Source organism: Harpia harpyja, chromosome 7 (genome assembly GCF_026419915.1).
Source record: "Harpia harpyja isolate bHarHar1 chromosome 7, bHarHar1 primary haplotype, whole genome shotgun sequence".
Classification (NCBI taxonomy): Eukaryota; Metazoa; Chordata; class Aves; order Accipitriformes; family Accipitridae; genus Harpia; species Harpia harpyja.
In genome coordinates this window covers 47,715,732-47,736,557 of record NC_068946.1, presented here as the reverse complement: position 1 = coordinate 47,736,557, position 20,826 = coordinate 47,715,732, and positions in this window count along the sequence as shown.

Below are 20,826 nucleotides of genomic sequence, written 5' to 3'. Positions count from 1 at the left end.
TACTAAAGGCATGCTTAAACGTTTGGCTGAACTAACATCAATACTTTTTGCTTCTGCTCCTCCTCCCACAAGATCTTCCTCTGATACATTATTATTTAGAGACTTGCTGACTCTCTACCCAATCCTAATCCATCCTGTTCCATCTCAGAATGTAAAATACCACAGGCAGTATCTCAGCAGGCACAAGGACATTAAAATTTGGTTCTCGGAAACGTGAAGGATGGCATCAATACGCAAATGCAGCACGTAATTTTTTTTACAGTTAATAAAAAGATACTAAAAATGATGGGAGTCATCTCCTTTCTTTAGAATGAATATAAACTAGTTAAATTTGCATTAAAAGTTATCCTACATGCAACAGAGAGATCTTCTAGCAGTGTCATCTTCCACCAGTCTGGTATGCAACTGCCCCCAGGAAGAACTAAAGGGAGATGTCCTGAATGCACAACACAATGTTGAGATGGATTTCATGTGCGTGAAGTCAGAAGCCAAATCCTGCAAACATTGTACAATGGAAAGAAAGGATGCAATCAGCTGTCCTTTCTAAGGCTCTTTAAAGACTCTACCTTACCCAACATGTATCCAGCCCTATCTGTCTTTTTGCTTTTTTTCCTGCTACTTCTCATACAATTTATGTTCTTCATCATATACAGATCACTACTAGAATTCAAACATGAATTATTTCCTTTTTTTTTGTGATGAGGGAAGCATTATTTCAGTCTGACGGAAGCAGCTGAAGTTACCCAATATGTCTAAAACAGTTTTCTAAGAAAGTTCTTAAAAGCAATGTTAATCCATTTATTGTTAGAATAGTTAAGTGTTTGTGGCTATGTTTGCATGCACACACGTTTGGTATCTATTCCACTGTCAGTACTGTTGTTTGCACAAAGGTCACATGCCAAAAAAACATGATGATAATAGCATGTTATTGTTCCTTTCTGTTTTCACTCCTAGGAAAAGAAAAAGGTATAAGTACCTATAATTTTTTTTCCACAGTTATATAAATCCTGACTGCCTTGAGAAAACCTTGTATAAGGTTACCTCAGGGAATTCTCGAAAGAAGCCCATACAGTTTAATGGATTATTTATTTTTTTCAATGCTGCAAAGAACTGCAGAAACCCACATGCCTTGCCATGGGGAGGATGTAATCCCACAGCCCAGAGTGCCTCAGTGAGACACTGCTCAGGGATAAGAGAAACCATCACTGGTGATGGGCTACAGGATCATGCACAGCAGCTTTATTATGTTGTTGGTTAGCAGCTAAAAACACCATGGGTCCGCTGCAGTGCAGATAGCACAAAACAGCCAGACAAAAAAATCAGGAGGTCAGGATAGAATCCTTACCTGCACACTACAACCTCTGGACCAGGGAGAAGACAACATCTCGTCTCCCAGGGGCTTGCAGGAGTTGATGATGTCTGAGATACCAGGGTCTTATTCGTGTATCTGGCATTGTCACATTCATCACATTCTTATCCTAAATTAGCATTTCAACCTGACTTGAGAAAAAAGTGAAAGCTATTTTTCTTAAAGCTTATTCTTTAAAAATTTAAATTTTGTGACTAGCAATGAATATAAGATTAGGTTAAATACCTGATCTGACAAGAAGTTTTTCCTGACATTTTTCTATTTATTATAAAAATAAATCTGTAGGTGGTTTTTTGAAATGAAAAATTACTCAGGTACCTTAGAAGCCTACTTCTTTGGAAACACATAAAATGCCTATGTTAGCTTCAGAAAGTCAATTCACTTCTTTAAGTCACCTGGGCACATTTGAAAATATTACCCTTGATGTAACTCTTGACAGAAAAAGATTGGTGTCTTCAAACAACCTTGTTGAAATCAAACTTCTGCCAAGTTCTCCATTTTGATGAAAAAAAGCTATTTTTCTCTCAAAAAAATATTTCAAATGACAGTTTTCACTTGCTGAATTAAACACACATTATGGATTAAAACCAAGACAAAGACAGCTTTAGTTAAGCATCACATCTCAAAGTTTTCCATTTTAGAGGATTATTATATACAGTCCTTCCCATACATATTACTCTCATTTAGTCATAATAATTCATTCATTTTCTATGTCTTATTGAAGATGACTGAGAATTTAGGCAATTTAAATCTGAGGGTATGAACAAATCCCTAGCAAAATAGTCCCTCTCCGTATGAAGAGGTTATTAAGTAATTGGCCATCTCTGTTCAAGTCATTGAAATGACTGTTCTTTACAGTTATTACCCTGTGCTTTCAGTTTACATAATTTTTCCATTTAATACAAGTAGAAGATAATTTACCAAGCTGGCAAACAGTGTTCTGATTAGCAAAAACATTTTGAGCTAAGACAAACTCAATGCAATTATTAGTATAATCTTATTACGATGATAAATCTTTAGACAAAGTTCAGACAGGAGCCAGTAGCTTCTATATGTGATACTAAATTTAATTACACCTAGTTAGACCATTAAATGAGAAAGCCTGGGCTAGGCTGGGAGCTTGTGGATATCTAAGGAATGGCCCAAGAGAGAGTTGACAGGTATTAATCCTACCCTCCTATTCTTCCTGCATAGGTTTGGCAAATGATGAAAAGGGGGCTTTGAAGGGGAGAGAAGGATGAATGGGATCTGTTCCTGCGCTGTAATTACGGCTCCCAGGGTAGATCCTTTAGTGTATTTAGTGTGCCTGGGATATGGGACCAAAGCCCCTCCCTAGCAGGGTGTAACTGGCTCCTGTGGGTCACCGACACACAGATATTTGTCCACTCCCAGGCATAACCCCATACACCCAAAGCTGCTCCGGAGGCAGTTCCGCACTGTGGCACACGTCACTCGGGACACTGAGCAAAGACTCAAATCAGACCTAAACCAACCCAAACCCGATTTGTACAGAATCCTCTGCTGACCAGTTAGAATGCTAACACTGCTAGCTAAATGAACTTGTATTTTAAAACACTATATTACCTCCCAGTTACTGGTGCTGTTGTGATCCCTGTCAGCCTTTTGTTCTAGCGTGTTGCATTTCTGGTAGCGCAAAGCCAGAAAGACACAGCTCAAAGGTCTGCTCTGCCAAAGCAGATGCAAAGCGATCACCTAGCCCCAGGACTTGGGCCAAAGACCTTAACACCACGGTCAGCATCTCAGACCTGTTTTCTGGTTTTGCAACAGCATCCACCTTAAAGTAATAAGCTGATTCTCTCAGATATGTACATGTTTATTTTAAAAGACCTTATGGCAATCGGATTCAGTGGTGACCTAGTCTTGGTTTGCAATCATCTGGCGTAGACAGTGATAGCCCTGGCACACCACAGTAGAGAATTAGGCAGGATCTCTTTTTTTTCTGCTAATCTGAGTACTGTAGAGGCAAAGTGAAGCAACTCCTGCCAGTCAGTAGTGGTGACTGTGATTTAGCCCAATCGCAAAGTATGATCAACAAAAACGATGAGGAAAGAATGTTGCACATTGGACTCAATGCACAACCTCTAGTTCTGAAGTATAGGAGATATGAATACCTAGGGCATCCTAAACAACTGATGGAAGTCAAGGGCAAATATTTGAAAGAACACCTAGGACTCAAAAATACAAAAGCAAATCCAACCAATTTTTGAGTTTGCATCTGTGCATATTCAAGCCTTTTCTATGACATGTTAGCTATACTGGAAAACTTAAGAACACGTTGTACAGACCAAGAGGGTATTTCTGATTGTCTAATGAAGTCAGTAGTGTTATACCCTTCCACTTCACTGTGTTCCTGACCATGGGTGCTTTTTATTTATTAATACACATTGATGGTTTCAAGATACAATATTTTTCAAATAATCCAAAGTTAACATTTTGGATTTGTGCATATCTATGGTCTTCCATTAGTGAAAGTCTCACTGGATGCAGACAGCATTTGCAAAATTGTTGCCATTCTAACTGCTGCAGAGCATATATATTATGAAACTCTACTTTGTGGGAAATCAGTCACTACTGAAATTAACCACCTTCCTTATCACCACGACAGCTTATCACATCATTACTAACTGCTTATAATGAGTGATACTGAGGGATTATTGTTATATGTACAATTTACAGTAATTATTAGGTTACTGACAATGAAATGACTTATTAAAACTAATAGTGCATCTCTGTTCCTCCAGGTTCAATTTAAGGAACTTTGCCATTCTCACTCCAGTTTAAAGCATTAATAAAGCTGTTTCCAAGTTAAAAATTCACTTTCATTTGTACATAGACTATACATTTCAGAGGACAGAAACCCATTTCTGTATTAGTCACAGGAACAAAATGATTTCTCATTCACCTTCAAGTTTATTAAAAACAAAGTGCTTTTAATGTTGGGCGAACATTGATTTAAAACATACATTAGCTTCTGAAATTAAAATGGATGAATTTTATTTCTTTATTCCACAGTCTGAAGCAGCATACCATTAGAAGTGTAGAGTTTCGACAGAAATTTTGGAATTGCAATTACTGTGCTAAGAGACAAATCTGGACTCCAAGCAATTAATGCATTAAGAGATGTATATAGACTATGAAGGTGGATGTGCATAAGTGTTTAATTATAATTTCTTCTTTTAAAAAAATATTACTGCAAAATACTCACTGAGAAACAACATCCTAGACATTATTGATATATTTTCCCATTTTTCTACCATGCACAAGGAGAACACTAAAATCTGTGAAATTAATATGTGGCAATAAGAATCAAAGCGTCTCATTCTGCAAAACCCCTTAGCAGAGTTGCCCACCAATAGAAGTGCTCCTTCATGCACATAATTCTCAAAACTCTCAACAGAAGCACTTCTAGGTCTGCTGCCTTTTGCTACTGTTACTCCCCTCTAAGCATTCCCTCACAACATTTGACAGCTCTAGGAGAAACCTTGACCATAGCTCCTTCTGCAGAGAATCCCCCTCTCCCTCCCTGCTCCCACCTTCAAAAAGGTAATAGCTGAGAGGACACTTCAATATCTCACCCTGTGCCACTAATCTGCCTTTGGAGAAGTCAGCAAAATGAACCACGCTGCTTTCGCTCTCTCTTCCTCTCAGTTGCCTTTAGCTGTAGCTTTTTGAAGTACACAGGTGCTTTTCCTTGTCTAGGCTTCAGCCAATTTGATAGCCCTCCTGCAACCCAGCAGGTCCTCCCGGGCTGCCCCACAGGGAACCCCTGCCAGCTACCAGGACAGTTTATCCCACCGTTCCCTAGAGATCTCTCCAGCTCTCAGGAGACAACAGATATCTGCTCCCTGGCAGCAATTCCCATGAGTTCCCAAGAAGTCCAAGCCAGCTGGCATCCCCTGAGAAACCATTCACACAAGCTGTGGTTGCCCTTCCTCCTCCTTCTGTCTATTGGCTTTTGGTGCCAGCTCCTTCCAGGATGGGCTGACACGTCCCACAGGAGCTAGAGCTGTTTTATTTTAAAAACAGCAATTATTCTAACACTAACAGACTCTTCTCGCTGGTGATAGTTTTCATGCTTATGTTATTTTCTCACACAAATAAGAATACATGGGATTGGGATCATTATTTCTTGGCTATAGATTGATTATACAGATTAAAATGCAAGTCTTGCTTTTCAAAACATATTATTATTATTATTATTATTAGGCAATTATATACACAAATTAAAGCAGAGGGAGTACTGTTTGGTTTTAAACATACCAAATAGTTTGTATGTTCAACATTGCATTAGAATGAGTCAGAGGTTTTTGGGTTTTTTTCCTTCTACAATAGCTGAATCACTTTTTAAGACTCAATAAATCAAGTCTGCTGTTTATCTGCAACATCGGGCTGAGTGACTTTATTTTTGATGCATCAAGGACAATAGAAAAATGGGAATGTAACAACTATATAAAGTGCAAAGATGAGAACTGGGTCAGAAAGATATGCTAAGATCGGGGCGATCAGGGAGACTGCAGCTGGAGTGCCATGGTAGAGTAGGGGCATACAGAGAAGGTGGCTCGAAGGGGTTAGGCTGCAGACAACTTTTACCAGACACTGCTAGCCAAAACAGACTAGACTACTTTTGCATGGAATAGCACAACATACAACAGCACACAGACACACGTTCTGCAGGTACTGAACCCCAAGAAATCTCTTATAATAGGTTTAAAAAAAAAAAAGTGACATGCCAGCCAAAGGTTGATGTGAGTTAGACTCTCTAATAGCAGGCTGGGCAAACCCAGGGAGGCTCTGTGCTCTTGCCCTATAGGACACGAAGAACTACCATCCTGGCCAAGACCAAAATGAACACAATCCAGACTCATGTTTCTGACAACTATTGAACAGAAACTGCTTAGGGAAAGAGTATAAACAAGAGAGCGTGGATAATACAAGCATCCCCCTCACACCCTCTGCCAAAACCCCCCAAAACAGTTAATAGATTTGCTGAATTAGAATTGTAAATAAGACTCATCATTTTAAATAACCATTAATGGACTTAACCCTCATGTTCTTAAACATAACTGTAATTTTGACTTTCAGAACACCTTGTGGTAATAAGCTTAACAATTTAATTATTAATTTTCTAAGAAAAAAATTACTTCCTATTGTTGGTTCTGCATCTGTAACTTAATAATTACATTTTGTGTCCTTCCAATTACAAATCCATGCCCCAAAAGTGTTTACAGACTTACATATCTGCCACCTTCAGTTCTTCTGGATCTCTCACCTGGTTGGGAGTGGGAGCAGAGAGCCTGCAGTAACCTGACAGTGCCACACAAGTAATCCTCCTCCAGTTCCCTGAGATTACTACAGTTATGTTGACGTAAGAATTTGAATTCCATTTCCTGAGGGCACAACAGGAAAACTACCCTTAGGAACAAATTCTAGAGTCGAGTCCCCAGGGCACACAAATTAAGATGGGTGCAGTGGAGCTGCTAAAGCAGGACTCTTGTAAATAGCCAATGGAGAATTTAGGAATTTTTTGCCATAATCTGGCTCATATCAAAAGAAAAGCTTTTCTAAAACCTCAGTCACAAATGTAGAGAAAGAGAAACAAACCGTATCGATGAGCTTAACACCAGTAAAGTGAGCAAGAAAGCTATGAATAGCAGCATAAGGCAAAGCTTACACTTTATTATAATCCCACAATAACACCAGGCTGTTCAAAATACTCTCTTTCAGTAGAGCAAAAGCCAATTCTACTTTTATGAGGGAATACTCATCACTATTCATTTTTAAGCGCTAGGAATGAAAACAAACAAAACCCAATTATTCTTTCTATTCTGGTAGCACATAAGGCCCCCTACCAGGGCTTTAATAGGTGAGGCACTCTTCAAACACAAGGAGAGACCTCTTGCTTGAAGTTCTTACAAAATAAGCTGCTGAGAAAGCTGACATAAAGGAGAGAAACAGAAGGTGAGACTGCAATCATCAGTTCTTTAGTTCTTTTCACAGTGTTAGAAGCAGTTTACTAACTCACAACCATTCCTGTATATTCAGAACAGTCACTTCTGCTGCTGCCTATCATAATAGGTAACCATTGGCCCAAAATTTTTATTTATATATATATGAGTCAGTTCATGCTTTTCCTCTGCTCTACAAATAATTTGTTTTGAGTAGTAGTTCTGTGAAACTTACACTTGCTTGGTTGAGACAAATTATGTGGTATTTGTTAACCAAGTGACCATAGGGACCAAGAGATACTCTGAATCAGACAAGTAGGACACAACAAGGTCATTCCTAGAGCATGTCCCTGCCCAGGTACACCACATGTGTGGCCACATTCATCCCTAACTTAAGGATACCATGGGTTTAGAGACAGCAGTCCTGGCATCATATTTAATTTTTTTAAAAAATAAATAAGTCTTTTAATATCTACTGTTTGTGTCCAATGTTTAAAAAATAAAATGCAAAGCAAACACAAAGCAATGAAAGATGAATTATAAAACTCTGCTGAAGTACATTACAGTGAGTGTATTTGGACATTGTAAAGGGCAAAATCAGCTCCAACAGGGTGCTATACAACTAATTAAACTGTCATTTAAGAAAGACAACATTGCTAATTTTTCATCTGAGATAGCTCTTGCAAATCTAGTAAATCTACTCAACTAAACCACAAAATTACTTTGAAGAGTCAGACTGATAAAATCAAGTGCTGTCAAGTGACCCGAACAAAGGCAGACAGAAGGTACCACTGTAAGACTTTTACTCTGAATTTGTCTATGAAAGTATGTTCAAGGTTGTGATTCCCCTGTGAATCCACTATGCCATTAACAGTTACAGCAGCATTACCTGCAAAATAGAATAGGAACTACAATTTCAGCAATACGTAAATCAGCAATGCAATATTTGAAGCAAGTAGCTGTCAAAAACTGCTTTCAAAGCCTCTTTGTACCTTTCTGTTGATGACTTAGTAAAACAGGTGATGCCATCTAGTAGCCAGAGCACTGTAACGCGCTTGTTTATGATTGCTCACATTGATTCCACACCATTTACCACCTCTCTGAACAGAGCATAAATAGATCAAAATATTTATGTAAATGTAATAATAGGCAGTCTCATGGACAAATCTGAACAGTGTCTTTCGAGTCATGCAAACTCATCATGGTCAATGGAAGTGAGCCAGACTCATCCTTTATTTTAGGACTTTTCAATCAGTGAACTCGCACCAAGAGTGAATTTAGGCCAATACCTTTAGGTATATGAATCAATTCTGTTTCTGGTGTCAAATTCTGTCAGGTGTGATTTGACAAAAAGCACTGAACCAAAGACCATGGAGTCCAGCCAACGTCTTGAAATTCTAATTGTTGTTATTCAAGAAGCTGAGGGAATGAAGAAACTGAACGTGGTTTGTACAATGGCTGTGTCACGCCTCCAGCAGAAGTGACAGAACTACTTTTTTTTTCCCATTTGACTACAAAAAAGAATTGCAGAAAGTTTAAACACAAGAGACAGCTCCAGTAGAGCCTCTAATGTTTAAGTTTCCATTCTCGTATTTTCAATACAATCAATGGAAAGCTGACTGTTTTGTGCTGGGGTCAATAATTAAACATATTGAGAGCTTTATTGATTTCTCAACTGAATTTGCATTTTGCATCTTCCTAGCTTACCTTAGGAACCATATAAAGGGTAACATTTTTTTTCCCAAATGCTTAAGCCATACACACATTATAAGATTAGCTGTTTCCTATACAATCTATGTTTACAATCAAGATTGGGAAAAGTTGAATCACAGTGAGGAAATACAGTCGAGCCTTTCATAACCAAAGATTTATATGTACAACAAACAAGTGTGCTTGGACAAATTCATGAACTGTACACTGACCTCAGACTCTTGCATTAATATTAGCATCTTCTTAATGGACTACAATAGAAAATAAGATTTCATGGGCATTACCCATGAGACACCCAATCTTTACTGGCATCATCAAGCAATTACAACGTTATAGCAGCTCAACCAAGGGTGAGGAAAGGAGACACAGAACACTACAATTTACTATAATTAATATTATGTTAATAGTATGCATTTCACAAACTCACTGAAGCAGGAACTATTGTTTATTCCTGGAATACAATGCAAACTGGGGTATTGTGCATTCAATGCACAACAGTAGTTATTGATTGGTATGCCATGATGCAGTGTTTCAGTAGGTAGGCAATAAAGGGACAGATTACTATGGTCAGGTGAGCAACTTGTTCTTGCTCTTAATATGACATCTCACTACTAAAGTTGCTGATCCCAAGCCTAAAGCAATAGTTCTGTCCATGTTTGCATGGACAGGTATTTCCCTCTGTCACTTCCAGATAGCTCTCTGCTTTATTTGAAACAAATGCGAAGGGTAACACTAACCATTGAAATAACAAATCTGGTCATGAGTAAAACATGTTCTTCTACATACTATCCTGGTTTTGGGGGGAAATAAGTTTGTTCTCTAACACAGGAATCCATTTTCTAATTGGGACTGAGACAGATATATAGATGGTTTCAATTTGCTTCATTTACCTCCATACCATCCTGTAATTCATTAATCAGTATTGCTAAGACAACTAAAGAGAAAAGTTTGATACCTAGTGGAAAATGTGTAATTTTACATTTAGAACTAATGATTGGAATGAGGGAGCCTCCACTTCCCCTTCTCTGCTGTTTTGCTAATTCTTCATGCTTTTTGGCTCTTCTTTCTATTCCTAAGTGACACTTTTGGAACATTTCAATCATGTGTTTCTGCTAGAAACTACTTCTAAATATATTTTTTTCATCAGCCTATTCCAGCTAAAATAATAATCCCAGGTGGAATTACAATGCTTTTGGGGCAGTCTTGCAGATATACTGTGAACAGAAGACTACAAACCTCGAGCTTGTAGGCAGGAGAGCCTACACCAAAGACTTTCACTTGAACTTCTGAGGTTTTCTTAGAAGTAGTAAAATGGAAGATGCATTATGAACTAAACAAATAGGTTGTGGCCATACATTAGATCTGGTGCAGAATAGGCTGTCTCCTGGGGCAGCAGACCAACATCGGCAGCAAGAGAGCCACAGCCTCATATTCACAATGCTCCTACCCAAGATCTGTACTCAACTTTATTCTATATAGGAGATATGTATATACAAGTACATGCACATAATATAATGTTCTTTATTTTTAAAGACATATTAGAGATCTTCCTCATGACTTTATCAACTGCTTATGAACATGTACGCTTTTTCTTTAGATAACTAATAAGGCTCACAGCTATAAATTGATAAAGTTAATTTACTAGTCTGATTCACAGCCAATATTTATCAGACACTTAAATTTCTAAGGTGAATTGAATCATCTGCTAATCTGTTTGCTGATAAGTGGGAATTAAAGGAGTTTTGATTTAACAGAGATGAAAATGATATTAAATGTTAATTACTGTAACAAATTGATGTGACAGTTTTCTATAGGACTGAAGATTTGATTCCTTTTGTGTGCAAGGCTTGAATATTTTCATTAGCTAGCTTGAGAGAACACAGAAACACACACTTTGAAATCATTATTATGACCAGCCAGTGTTCTTTCTAATGAAAAAACATTATGCCTGATGTAATTCTAATTACAGAATTATTGTATGCTTATATCACTATGCATTTTTACAGTACGCTAACAAAATCCAGTGTGCTGTAGCCTAGGAGTTTGCCCTGCAAACAATTACACACTTGAGTAGCCTTCCTCTTAAGAGAGGTTCCACTTCAATAGCTTTAATGAGACAGGTCATGTGAACAAAATTCCTCTTACATATATTAGAAAATTTCTCTCCTTAGTATTTAACCTTTGAGGATTTTTTGCATTGTTAGCCATTTTAACCTTTGAAGATTTTTTGCATTGTTAGCCATTTTAAATTTGGGGGGGGTCCCCAAAAAATTTTTGTTTGTTTGTTTAGCTTTGCCTATTTTCAGTAAACTGGCACAGACAGCAGATCTGTTTGAAACAGACTTTCCAAAAAAATATTTCATTGACTGTGTTTTAAAACAATACCCTATTTCATAATAAAACAAGTATTACTTTGGGGGGGGTGAAAAACAGGATTCTGAAATATCGAAAGATTAATACTTCATTTTTATAATAATATTTCTTTATATCATTTCTCATTACTGAAAGCTTCAGGGTTAAAATTTCATTTTCTTAACATCTTTTATGAGCTATATGGTTTCCATAAAGTTGAGCAACCTTGTGTTTTAACTATTCAGGACAAACTGATGTCCCAATTTCCCTGTTGGCTTGACATCCAGCAGAGAACCAAGATCTGGAACACAACAGCTACTTTCCCCTCTCCTTCCCCCCTTTAGCCTATTTACTTCAGTAGAGCAAGCATCCGGCAAACGATGAAAAATCCAGCTGCTAATCTCAGCATACGGCAGAATAAATCTTGAGATTGCACTGGAAGTGACTAGATATCATCCTTGAGTGAGTAAAGATTTATCAGGACATGGCTGGGTATTTCAGCCCCCCTCTGTCCTCCCAACATATGATTAAAGAGATGCGGCACAGTCATGAGATGGTGTCATGAACAGTGGCCACAAAGTTCAGCCAGAGACATGTCAAATCTGCCCTAGTATTTGAACAAGACTGCTTCTGTATGAGAACAGCTGACTCAAACCTCTTTTTTAAAAAAAAAAAAAAAAAGAGATCTGAGGACATGGCTCATGAAGTACATTTTCAATTTGCACTGGAACATACATCTTCACTTTAATCAAGTTGCTCAAAACCTACATGTCACCACAGTCCACAAATTGTTCCCCATAACTTTTCCAAAATCCTTCCGGAAGGTCCAGCCCAGGGTCTGAAATATCCCTGCACCACTCCAACTAAATTCAGTAGGATTTGAACACTTATGTCTACAGAGTGTATGATATTTATATCTAACTAAATTCAACATTTATAATGTCAGGCTATTTATTTACTGTTACCCATAACTTACACTGCTTTAAAGGTGCTGTTCTTTATCTTGTATTTCTGATGTCCTCTCCATTATTGCTTATTTATGAACATAACTCTGACCTGTGACAAAGTGCACACATAGGGAAAATAAATACTAGTTTTAAATTATCACATGTATATACAATGCAGACTAATTTTTTTTTTTTTTTTTTTTTTTTTTTTTTTTTTACACAGCCTTGTATATTTATTTGTTTGAATGAACTTCAGCAACACTTAGGGGCAGTTCATGTTAGCCCATAGATAAAACACCCGGGTTAGCATTGCCAGAGGACCTGTAAAATTTTGCGAGGTGTACAACTGGTTCCACACCAGACATTGCAAAAAAAAAAGTTTTTTCTTTTTTCTCTGTCTGCCAAAGACCAGTATTGATTTAGGGGTTTGTGGAGTGCCAGCTGCTAGATGCACCATGCAAAAAAGCAGACCTGGAGAGAGCAGGAACTGGAAATAGCAAAGGCAAATCATGTGTGATTTGGGACTGAGAGGGAAAAGGAACTGACTGGCATTCAAAGTAGAACTACTGAATTGGGAGCCAGGTGCTGCAGCACTTCTTGCTGGAGGAACTGAGCACAAAGCTTCTGGGGACAAACCACAACATACTCGAGGAGGAGCGCACAACTACCTAGAGACCTCTTACAACCACCACAACACAGAACCATGAACAGAGCTGTCAGAACAGAACATACAGCCCAGCAAAAGATAAAAGACGCTATGCTTCCTCTATACAATGTGTGGATGTAGAGTGGGGGGAATATGTAGTCGTTTTTCAAATCTTCAGCAGTGGTGCAGACTTCAGGGGTTTTCAGCTAGCAGAAGAATTAACAGTACAACAAATTTGAATTTATTTTCCTAAAGATCTTTTCTGAGCAAAACAAAAACTGGAGGAACCACCACTATCTTCACACGAAACTTCATGGAACTTCTGTGACTAAAAGCTAGAAGTTTTGGCTATGGAATATCAGTCCATTTTTCAGGTGAAGAAAAGGCCTGAGGGTCCTTTATCAACCAGAAAAGGGGTTAATCTCTGCTGTGGACTAACTGGAGCAACAAGGGAGATTTTAAACTAAGAGTATAAAGTCAAGCTGATAAAGGAAACAAATGAAGCACAGAGAAGTCCAAGATTTCATGAATGAGTTCAGCTGAAGTAGGAAGGAAAGACAAGAAACACTTCAGTTATCACTGTATCAGTGACAGGAATCTGCAAAACAAAGAAAGAGGAAATAGAAATTCACCAGTGGGAAGAAATTTCATATAATTAGCATTAGTGAAGCCAGATGGGATGGTTCACAGCATCACTGAAATGTTAAAAATCCTGTTTTATAGCCTGCTTAAGGGCAGAATGGGTGATAGAGGTGGAAGTGTATATTAAAGACATCATTACTTGTTTTACGGTTATTGATTACTGTGGAGTAGAGTGTCTGGAATGAATACGTAGCAGTGTTTTCAGCAGCAGCCTCCTGGAAGAAGCACTGGTGTAGTAAATGGGGCTGGAGAACAGGGCGACCATCTTCTTCAGCATCTACCTACAATATGCAGAAGAAAGCGGGCTTCAGTTTGAGATGCCTGGCAAAAGTTACACATGCCTTGTAGTTTAAAATTTGTGTTACTAAAAGTTATGCTTGAGAATTGACATTAAAATGAAGCAACCTAGTATTAGTTAGCTCTATATGCAGCTATCTCCCAATATAAAGAAGTATGCTTAATCATGGTATTGAATTCTGAATTCATTTGGGGACAAACGATCACAAAATATGATGCTTGATGTGAGCAGAGGAAGGTAGAAATACCATTATTCCAAATGAAAAGCATGAAGTGTAATGGATCCTTTGTTTCTCCACATTATCCTCTCAAGACGGGAATTGTTTCAGAAAACTAGTGGACTCCTACAAGGCATGCTCTCTCTAAAATATTGGACTTGGAGCAAGATGGAATGGATGACACCACTATTCTTCTTTTCTGACCTCAGTTTACAACTATGGAAAATATCAAAGTTCAGGGAGTTGTATAAAACAACCATCAGATCGGAGACCCGCATAACAGATACAATGGGTCGAGAAAGAGGACATGGTACTTTCCAGATAATCCCTACAGAAAGCAAGCATGGTCTTCCTAGACTCGTACTTTCACCATGGTCACTCACATCACCCAGTTGTGCCCAACAGAGAGCACCTCAGGGACAGGTTTTAAAGGCAGAATCCAGATCTGGGAGCAGAGTTCAGAAAAATACTCCATTTATTACCATGATATTGCATAGTCTAGTTTCATACGTTCATACCAGAAAATATCCGATGTTAACGTAATTCAAAATTAGACAGAATGCATTGACAGACAGTTGCAATGTGTTCAGCTTTTCCAGTGCATTTAATGACATGTATATTTATGATTCTAACTGGAAAACTTACTTATCTAGTAGCTTGTTTTAATAAAGATATTCTCTTATGGTTATATAGCCTACACTGAATTTATAAGCAGAAAGAGTAGCTCGTGAGAAAAAGCTATAAGCTCTGACATATTGTCCTGAATTGTAAAACATCCCGAGGGAGCTCACCACATACAAATTACTATGCACTATGAATAAACACCCAACACAGCACTTAGTCTTTGCATTTCAGATTTGATAATCATCATCATTGGAAGTCTTAGCTTCACCAGAAAAATGCATCGAGTTCTACAGTTCAAACTTCTATGAAATCTGCTTGCTAAAACAAATACATTTTCAGTCTAGTTTTCCAATACAATCCCCACAGTGAAAACTCAAATATAGTATTGCATAAAAATGTATTTTGTGCCTATACAACATAAGTCCTAAAACCTATTGTTATTGATTTCTTCTGTTCAATAGAAGGAACCGTGTTAAAGAATGACTCTTAACTGGAAACCACAATGTTAACGTCATTACTTTGAAAACACCAGGTTTTGCTAAGCAGATATTACAGCAAAACCCACACAACTCTCGAGCACATACCAGAAAGTTTATCTCCAAGGTTATTTTCAAATTCATTTAAAAGCAGCTGAAAACACCCTATTTCAGCATCAGCAACCACGATTGGGTACTCCAAAGGCAAAAAAAAAAAAAAAAAAATCAATTTCATTAGAATTTGAGTTGCTCATAAGCATCAAGTTCTAGGTTTTTTACTCCTTTGTCAGTCCATCTGTTTTGTTATCCCTACAGCGATAACAATAGGAGTTTCATAAGGTATTTCTGTGTGATGTCAACTGACAAGACACACACAGTCTTTCCCTCTGACCACTAACCCTTCTAGGGTGAACACAAAACAATTACAGGGTTGATATAGAATAGAATAGTTCAGTTGGAAGAGTCCTATAACCACCACCTAGTCCAACTGCCCTCCTTTTAACTCACTGGCTCATGTACTGTCAGCATGTAGTTTATTTAGCCCGAGCTGAATTGAGAATATCAAACCATACTGAAGTAGAGCAGCAGAGAACTAGGTTTAACCTCTCTCAGTATGTGGCCTTACAACCACCACTGGGACTGAGCCTTGAGGGACACTCTCTGTCCCTTCTACATTTGTACAGCCCCTGCCACTACCACCTGCATCCACATTATTAGGCTCCTCCCTAATACTACCACAACAGGTATTTCCACTTCTATCCAAAGCAGAATATCAGCCCCTTAGATTAAAGTCTGAGTTGTAACACAGTACGTAATCCAGTTGTAATAAATAGTATTTTCTTGTTCTTACGAAGAATACAATCCTATCACTGAAGTCCTTCCATTATTCAATAAAAACACTAATATTCTGGCCAACCATTATTAAAGTAGCAATAGTGGAACATCTATACCACACCTGAGCTGGCCAGAAAAGCTGTCCTAGTGTCCTGGTTTTGGCTGGAATAAAGTTAATTTTCTTTCTAGGAGCCAGTATAGTGCTGTGTTTTGGATTTAGGATGAGAAGAATGTTGAAAACACACTGATATTTTAGTTGCTGCTAAGCAGTGTTTATACCAAGTCAAGGACTTTTCAGCTTTTCATACTGCCCTGCCAGCCGAAGCTGCGGGCGCACAAGAAACTGGGAGGGGACACAGCCAGGACAGCTGACCCAAACTGGCCAAAGGGGTATTCCAGACCATGTGATATCATGCCCAGTAAATAAACTGGGGGGAGTTGGCCAGGGGGCACCACAGCTCAGGGATTGACTGGTCATTGGTCAGCAGGTGGTGAGCAGTTGTATTGTGCATCCCTTGTTTTGTATATTCTATTATTTTCCCTTCCTTTTCTGTCCTATTAAACTGTCTTTATCTCAATCCACGAGGTGTTTTTCTGCCCTCCCCCCCCCCCCCCCCCAATTCTCTCCCGTATCCCACTGGGGGAGAGGAATGAGCAAGTGGCTGCATGGTGCTTAATTGCTGGCTGGGTTTAAACCACAACACCTAGGAAGGTAACCTCTTGCTGGAGAATGTTCCAATTGCAGGAAGGATTCCTTGAACCAACTATCTATAACTCTCTCTTACAACTGCGATTTAAGGAAATGAATAGGAAAACATAACTCAATAAACTGAAAACATCTAAAATGAGAAGAACACTTAAAATATGCTTGAGACAGACTTTTTGTTTTACCCACATTTTTAAATGCTTTAGAAAACAAAGTCCTTGTCCTTGAAGTTGGAACAGAGGAGAGCAAATAAAAGAAAGAGGAGTAAGTGTTCTTAACTCAAATTACAAAAAGGGCATTTAGGCAATGAGGAGATTAAACGACTCAAGATGAGAGAAAAGTCTGTGGTTTAGTAAGAAACTGTCGTTTAAGATTTTCCAGGTCCTAAGCTGATGCTATAACTATATTCCATCTGTTGGAGCTTTTTGATAAATACAGAGTTTGAAAGTGGTTTAAAGCACTGGAGGTTATGCTTAACAAACTAATCTGCCACAATTTTATACTATTACCACTTTAGATAAGGGAAATTAAGTGGAAATATAAGCATATTCAGATTTCCAAAGGGTACTTGATGAGATTTCACATTCAAAATTGCTTAGCAAATTGGGAACCACCAGGTTAATTAGGACATTTTGCTCAACAGGCAATGGCTCAAGAGTAGGAAGTCCTGTGTTAGCAATTCAGAAAACACAGAAAAATACAGGAATCACTTGAAAAAGTCTAGAAAGTAACAAGAAAAAAATACATAACAGGCCACATCAACATGTCAAGAAAAAAGCATGAAAGAAGTGTTTGTTTCAGTTCCTAGGAGGTTTTTTCCCCTACTATAGTGTATAAGGCCACTTAGAGAATTTGCGTAGCTTCACAGCTAGTGTAGAAGAGCTGGTGGCCTCTCCTGTGGCAAACAGGAATGGGTTGCCCCAGCTACCTCCCTCCCAAATCATAGGAGCAGGAGCAATGGGGCACATCTTGGGGCAGTCACCACTCTCCCTCACCCAGTGCAGTCATCTGAAAGATACTCAAGTGGGAGTACTAATAAATCCTAAGTGTAGATATCACTGGTTCAGCATCAGTCTGGAACAATATATCAAGTGGGATCCTCTGAGACTGGGCCCTGTCCACTGCTTTCATCACTGACCTTGATGGCATAGTAGAGAACACAGTTATTAAATTTCCAGATGGCACAAACTCATAAAGGCTGTAAGCATGAAAGGCTGAAGATGACCAAAGACAGAAAACTGATATACTAGGGAAGTGGTCAAAAATAAAGTACACAATTCACCCAAGAAAGGTTAAAAACAATACTTCAGAGAAATATGCATCTGTATGAAGTTGATGGGGAAGAGCCGCTCGGTCACAGTGTTTTGGAAAAGGACTAATCATGGATGACAAGTGAGCATGAGTCACTAATACTATGCCATCATAAAAAAAAAGCATCATAGGAGGATGCTCTCCATCTTCACTATAGATAACATAGAAGCAACAGGCCTGAACCACAGAAAGGAAATATTTAGGCTGGCCATCAAGAGAATGGACAGTGTAATTGGGACACAAGAATCAATAGTCTGAGATACAGTCTCGTCATCAGTGGAAACTTAAGAATGAGTTACTCAGCCATTTCTTAGGAATGGCTGATTCTTCATCCAAGATTTAAGAGGAAAAATAAATTACAGGAAAGATCTTCCTTCCAACAACATTTTCTCTGATTCAGTCAGTGGCCCACACAACCTACGCAAGAACACTGCTCTCCCTATTCCCTACATGTGGCCGATGGAGAAAAACAGGCTTCTTCAGGGGATGGCTTAGAGCTCTTTTAGGTTTTTACTCTGAAGCACTTTCCAAAAAGACTTTGTCTCTCTCTTGACTACAAGAAGCCTGGGGAGATGAATTGTCTAATTTAGGATATTTGGGAAATGTTTGAAATTAAGTAGTGTGAATACTGCACTATGGCTCTACTTGGATCAAAACAGCTTGTGTTTGTGGCACAGTAGTTAGCTAAAACCTCCATGACTCCTCTAATATACATCTAAACTATAAATTTGACTGAAGTCAACAGGGAAAGATAAAAGTTGTCAAAAGAGACAGAGGTAAGAAAGCACAAGCCTCACTGCTTGAGAGCTCGTCCCAAACCTGCATGAACTACTGAACGCTATAGACAAAATACTAAGACCCAAACAGATTGTAAGTATCTTGGTAAACAGTTCAACAGAAGGAGAATGCAGTTCAGTGCAAATTAATTTAGAAGCAACCAACCAATCGCCCTATACACTAATCAAAAAGGGTTTGAAAGGTCTTATGAGAAAATAGTAACAACTGGTCAAACACCCTATTAGAGTTTTGTTGACATTACTGTGGTTTTAACAGTGGAAGAGTAGCACAGCTGTCAGATCCACGGCACCCTGGACACACCACCATTACTGGCTTAGCACCATATGACATCAAAAATTTACAGCCTCTGAAGAACACACAGCATGAAAGCTATTTCAATGACCTAGATGTTTTCTTATTGGGGAAAAGAAAAACACTGAGCTGGCCTAACATGAAAGATTTATTTAAACAGTTAAAAAAAAAAGAAATAATCATTAAAAAGGTTAAAAGAAAAAAAGTCAGATCATCAGATTGTGTCAACTGGCAGAACTCCATTAGCTTTAAAAGTAACTGCACTGATTTCTGCTAAATTTTCTGGCCCTTAAAATGCTCCATTAAGAAGCGTCAGTTCTTAAAAAGAAAGAAGGCAAACCGTTAGGACACAATATACTGCATACATGGAAAACAAAAATTTAGAATACAACTGAAGCAAGAAAAATTCAAGATGTACCTGTTATACTGTTGACAAATACTGTTAGTTACACTTTCCTAACAGGACAGAGGAGAGAGGGAAGATGAAATAATACTGCCAAGAATATCAAGAAAATTAACAATAATAATGCAAAAATCCCACAAAAGTTTCCAAACCTAATACAAACTAAAATTATTTTATATATTTAGATGTTAGATATATTTGAGATGACTCAAATTTCTCCCTATTTGTTGGTATTTTCAAATATCCACAGTATCAGTTTTATCTTCCTTTTACTGAATTTTTACAGTAAAGTTTCTAGGGCCTCTAGTATGAAGAGCTTATGCTGAACACATCTGAAAGATATTCCCCTGGCAGAGAAAACTGTTTCCTAAGGGTATTCCTCATTTAGCATTTGTCATCCCCTTTTTGGGGCTCTGTTCTCTTTTCTTCTGGGAAATACTTACTGCAGGCTAAGATCTTTCAGATCATGTTTATTACAAATACAAACAGACTGTGTTTATTCACTACCGCAGCTCTTCTGAGATAATCCAAAAACAGAGAATAGGTATTGGAAGAATAAATCTCTTTGGTTGCCAGCCTATCAAAGAGAATGTTTCCTGAATTATATATAACACGCACTAATGCTTACTCTGTGCTTTGGACAGATACCGTAAGTAAGGCATATTTGAATCTAGCTTTCTGTGATCATTTTGTTCATACTATATTTCCAGGTGAACACCACAAAATAACTATGTCCTTATGGTCCTTACTTTTTTTTAAGCTATTTTTGACTTTATACAAATATTATAAATAATTTGATACTAAGAGATCGCATGGAATAGAAACATTTTCCTTGCTATTATTAAAGACCCACTAAAAGCAATGTACAAAGCTGTTGAAAGGAAATTCAACCTTTTCCTGAGACAGAAATGAACCAAGTGAACATGGACCATGATCAGGAAAACCAATATTGCTGACCTCCTACCTCCTCTACTTACACCATACCTTTCATCCACCAGTGACAAAAGACGGTAAGGAAGACAGGTGCTATTAGCACCCTTTCACAGATAAAGCAGCTAAGCAACGGAGCACAGAATTATTTGCACAAGTAGGACAGAGCCAGACATTGACACCGATTTCTTCACTCCCAGCTTTGTGCTGCATGATACTTATTTTCTAATTTCCTCTTTATTGCTTATTACATCCTAAAGCTCCATCACAGCATGCTGGTGAAAATCAGGATATACCACTCCACAC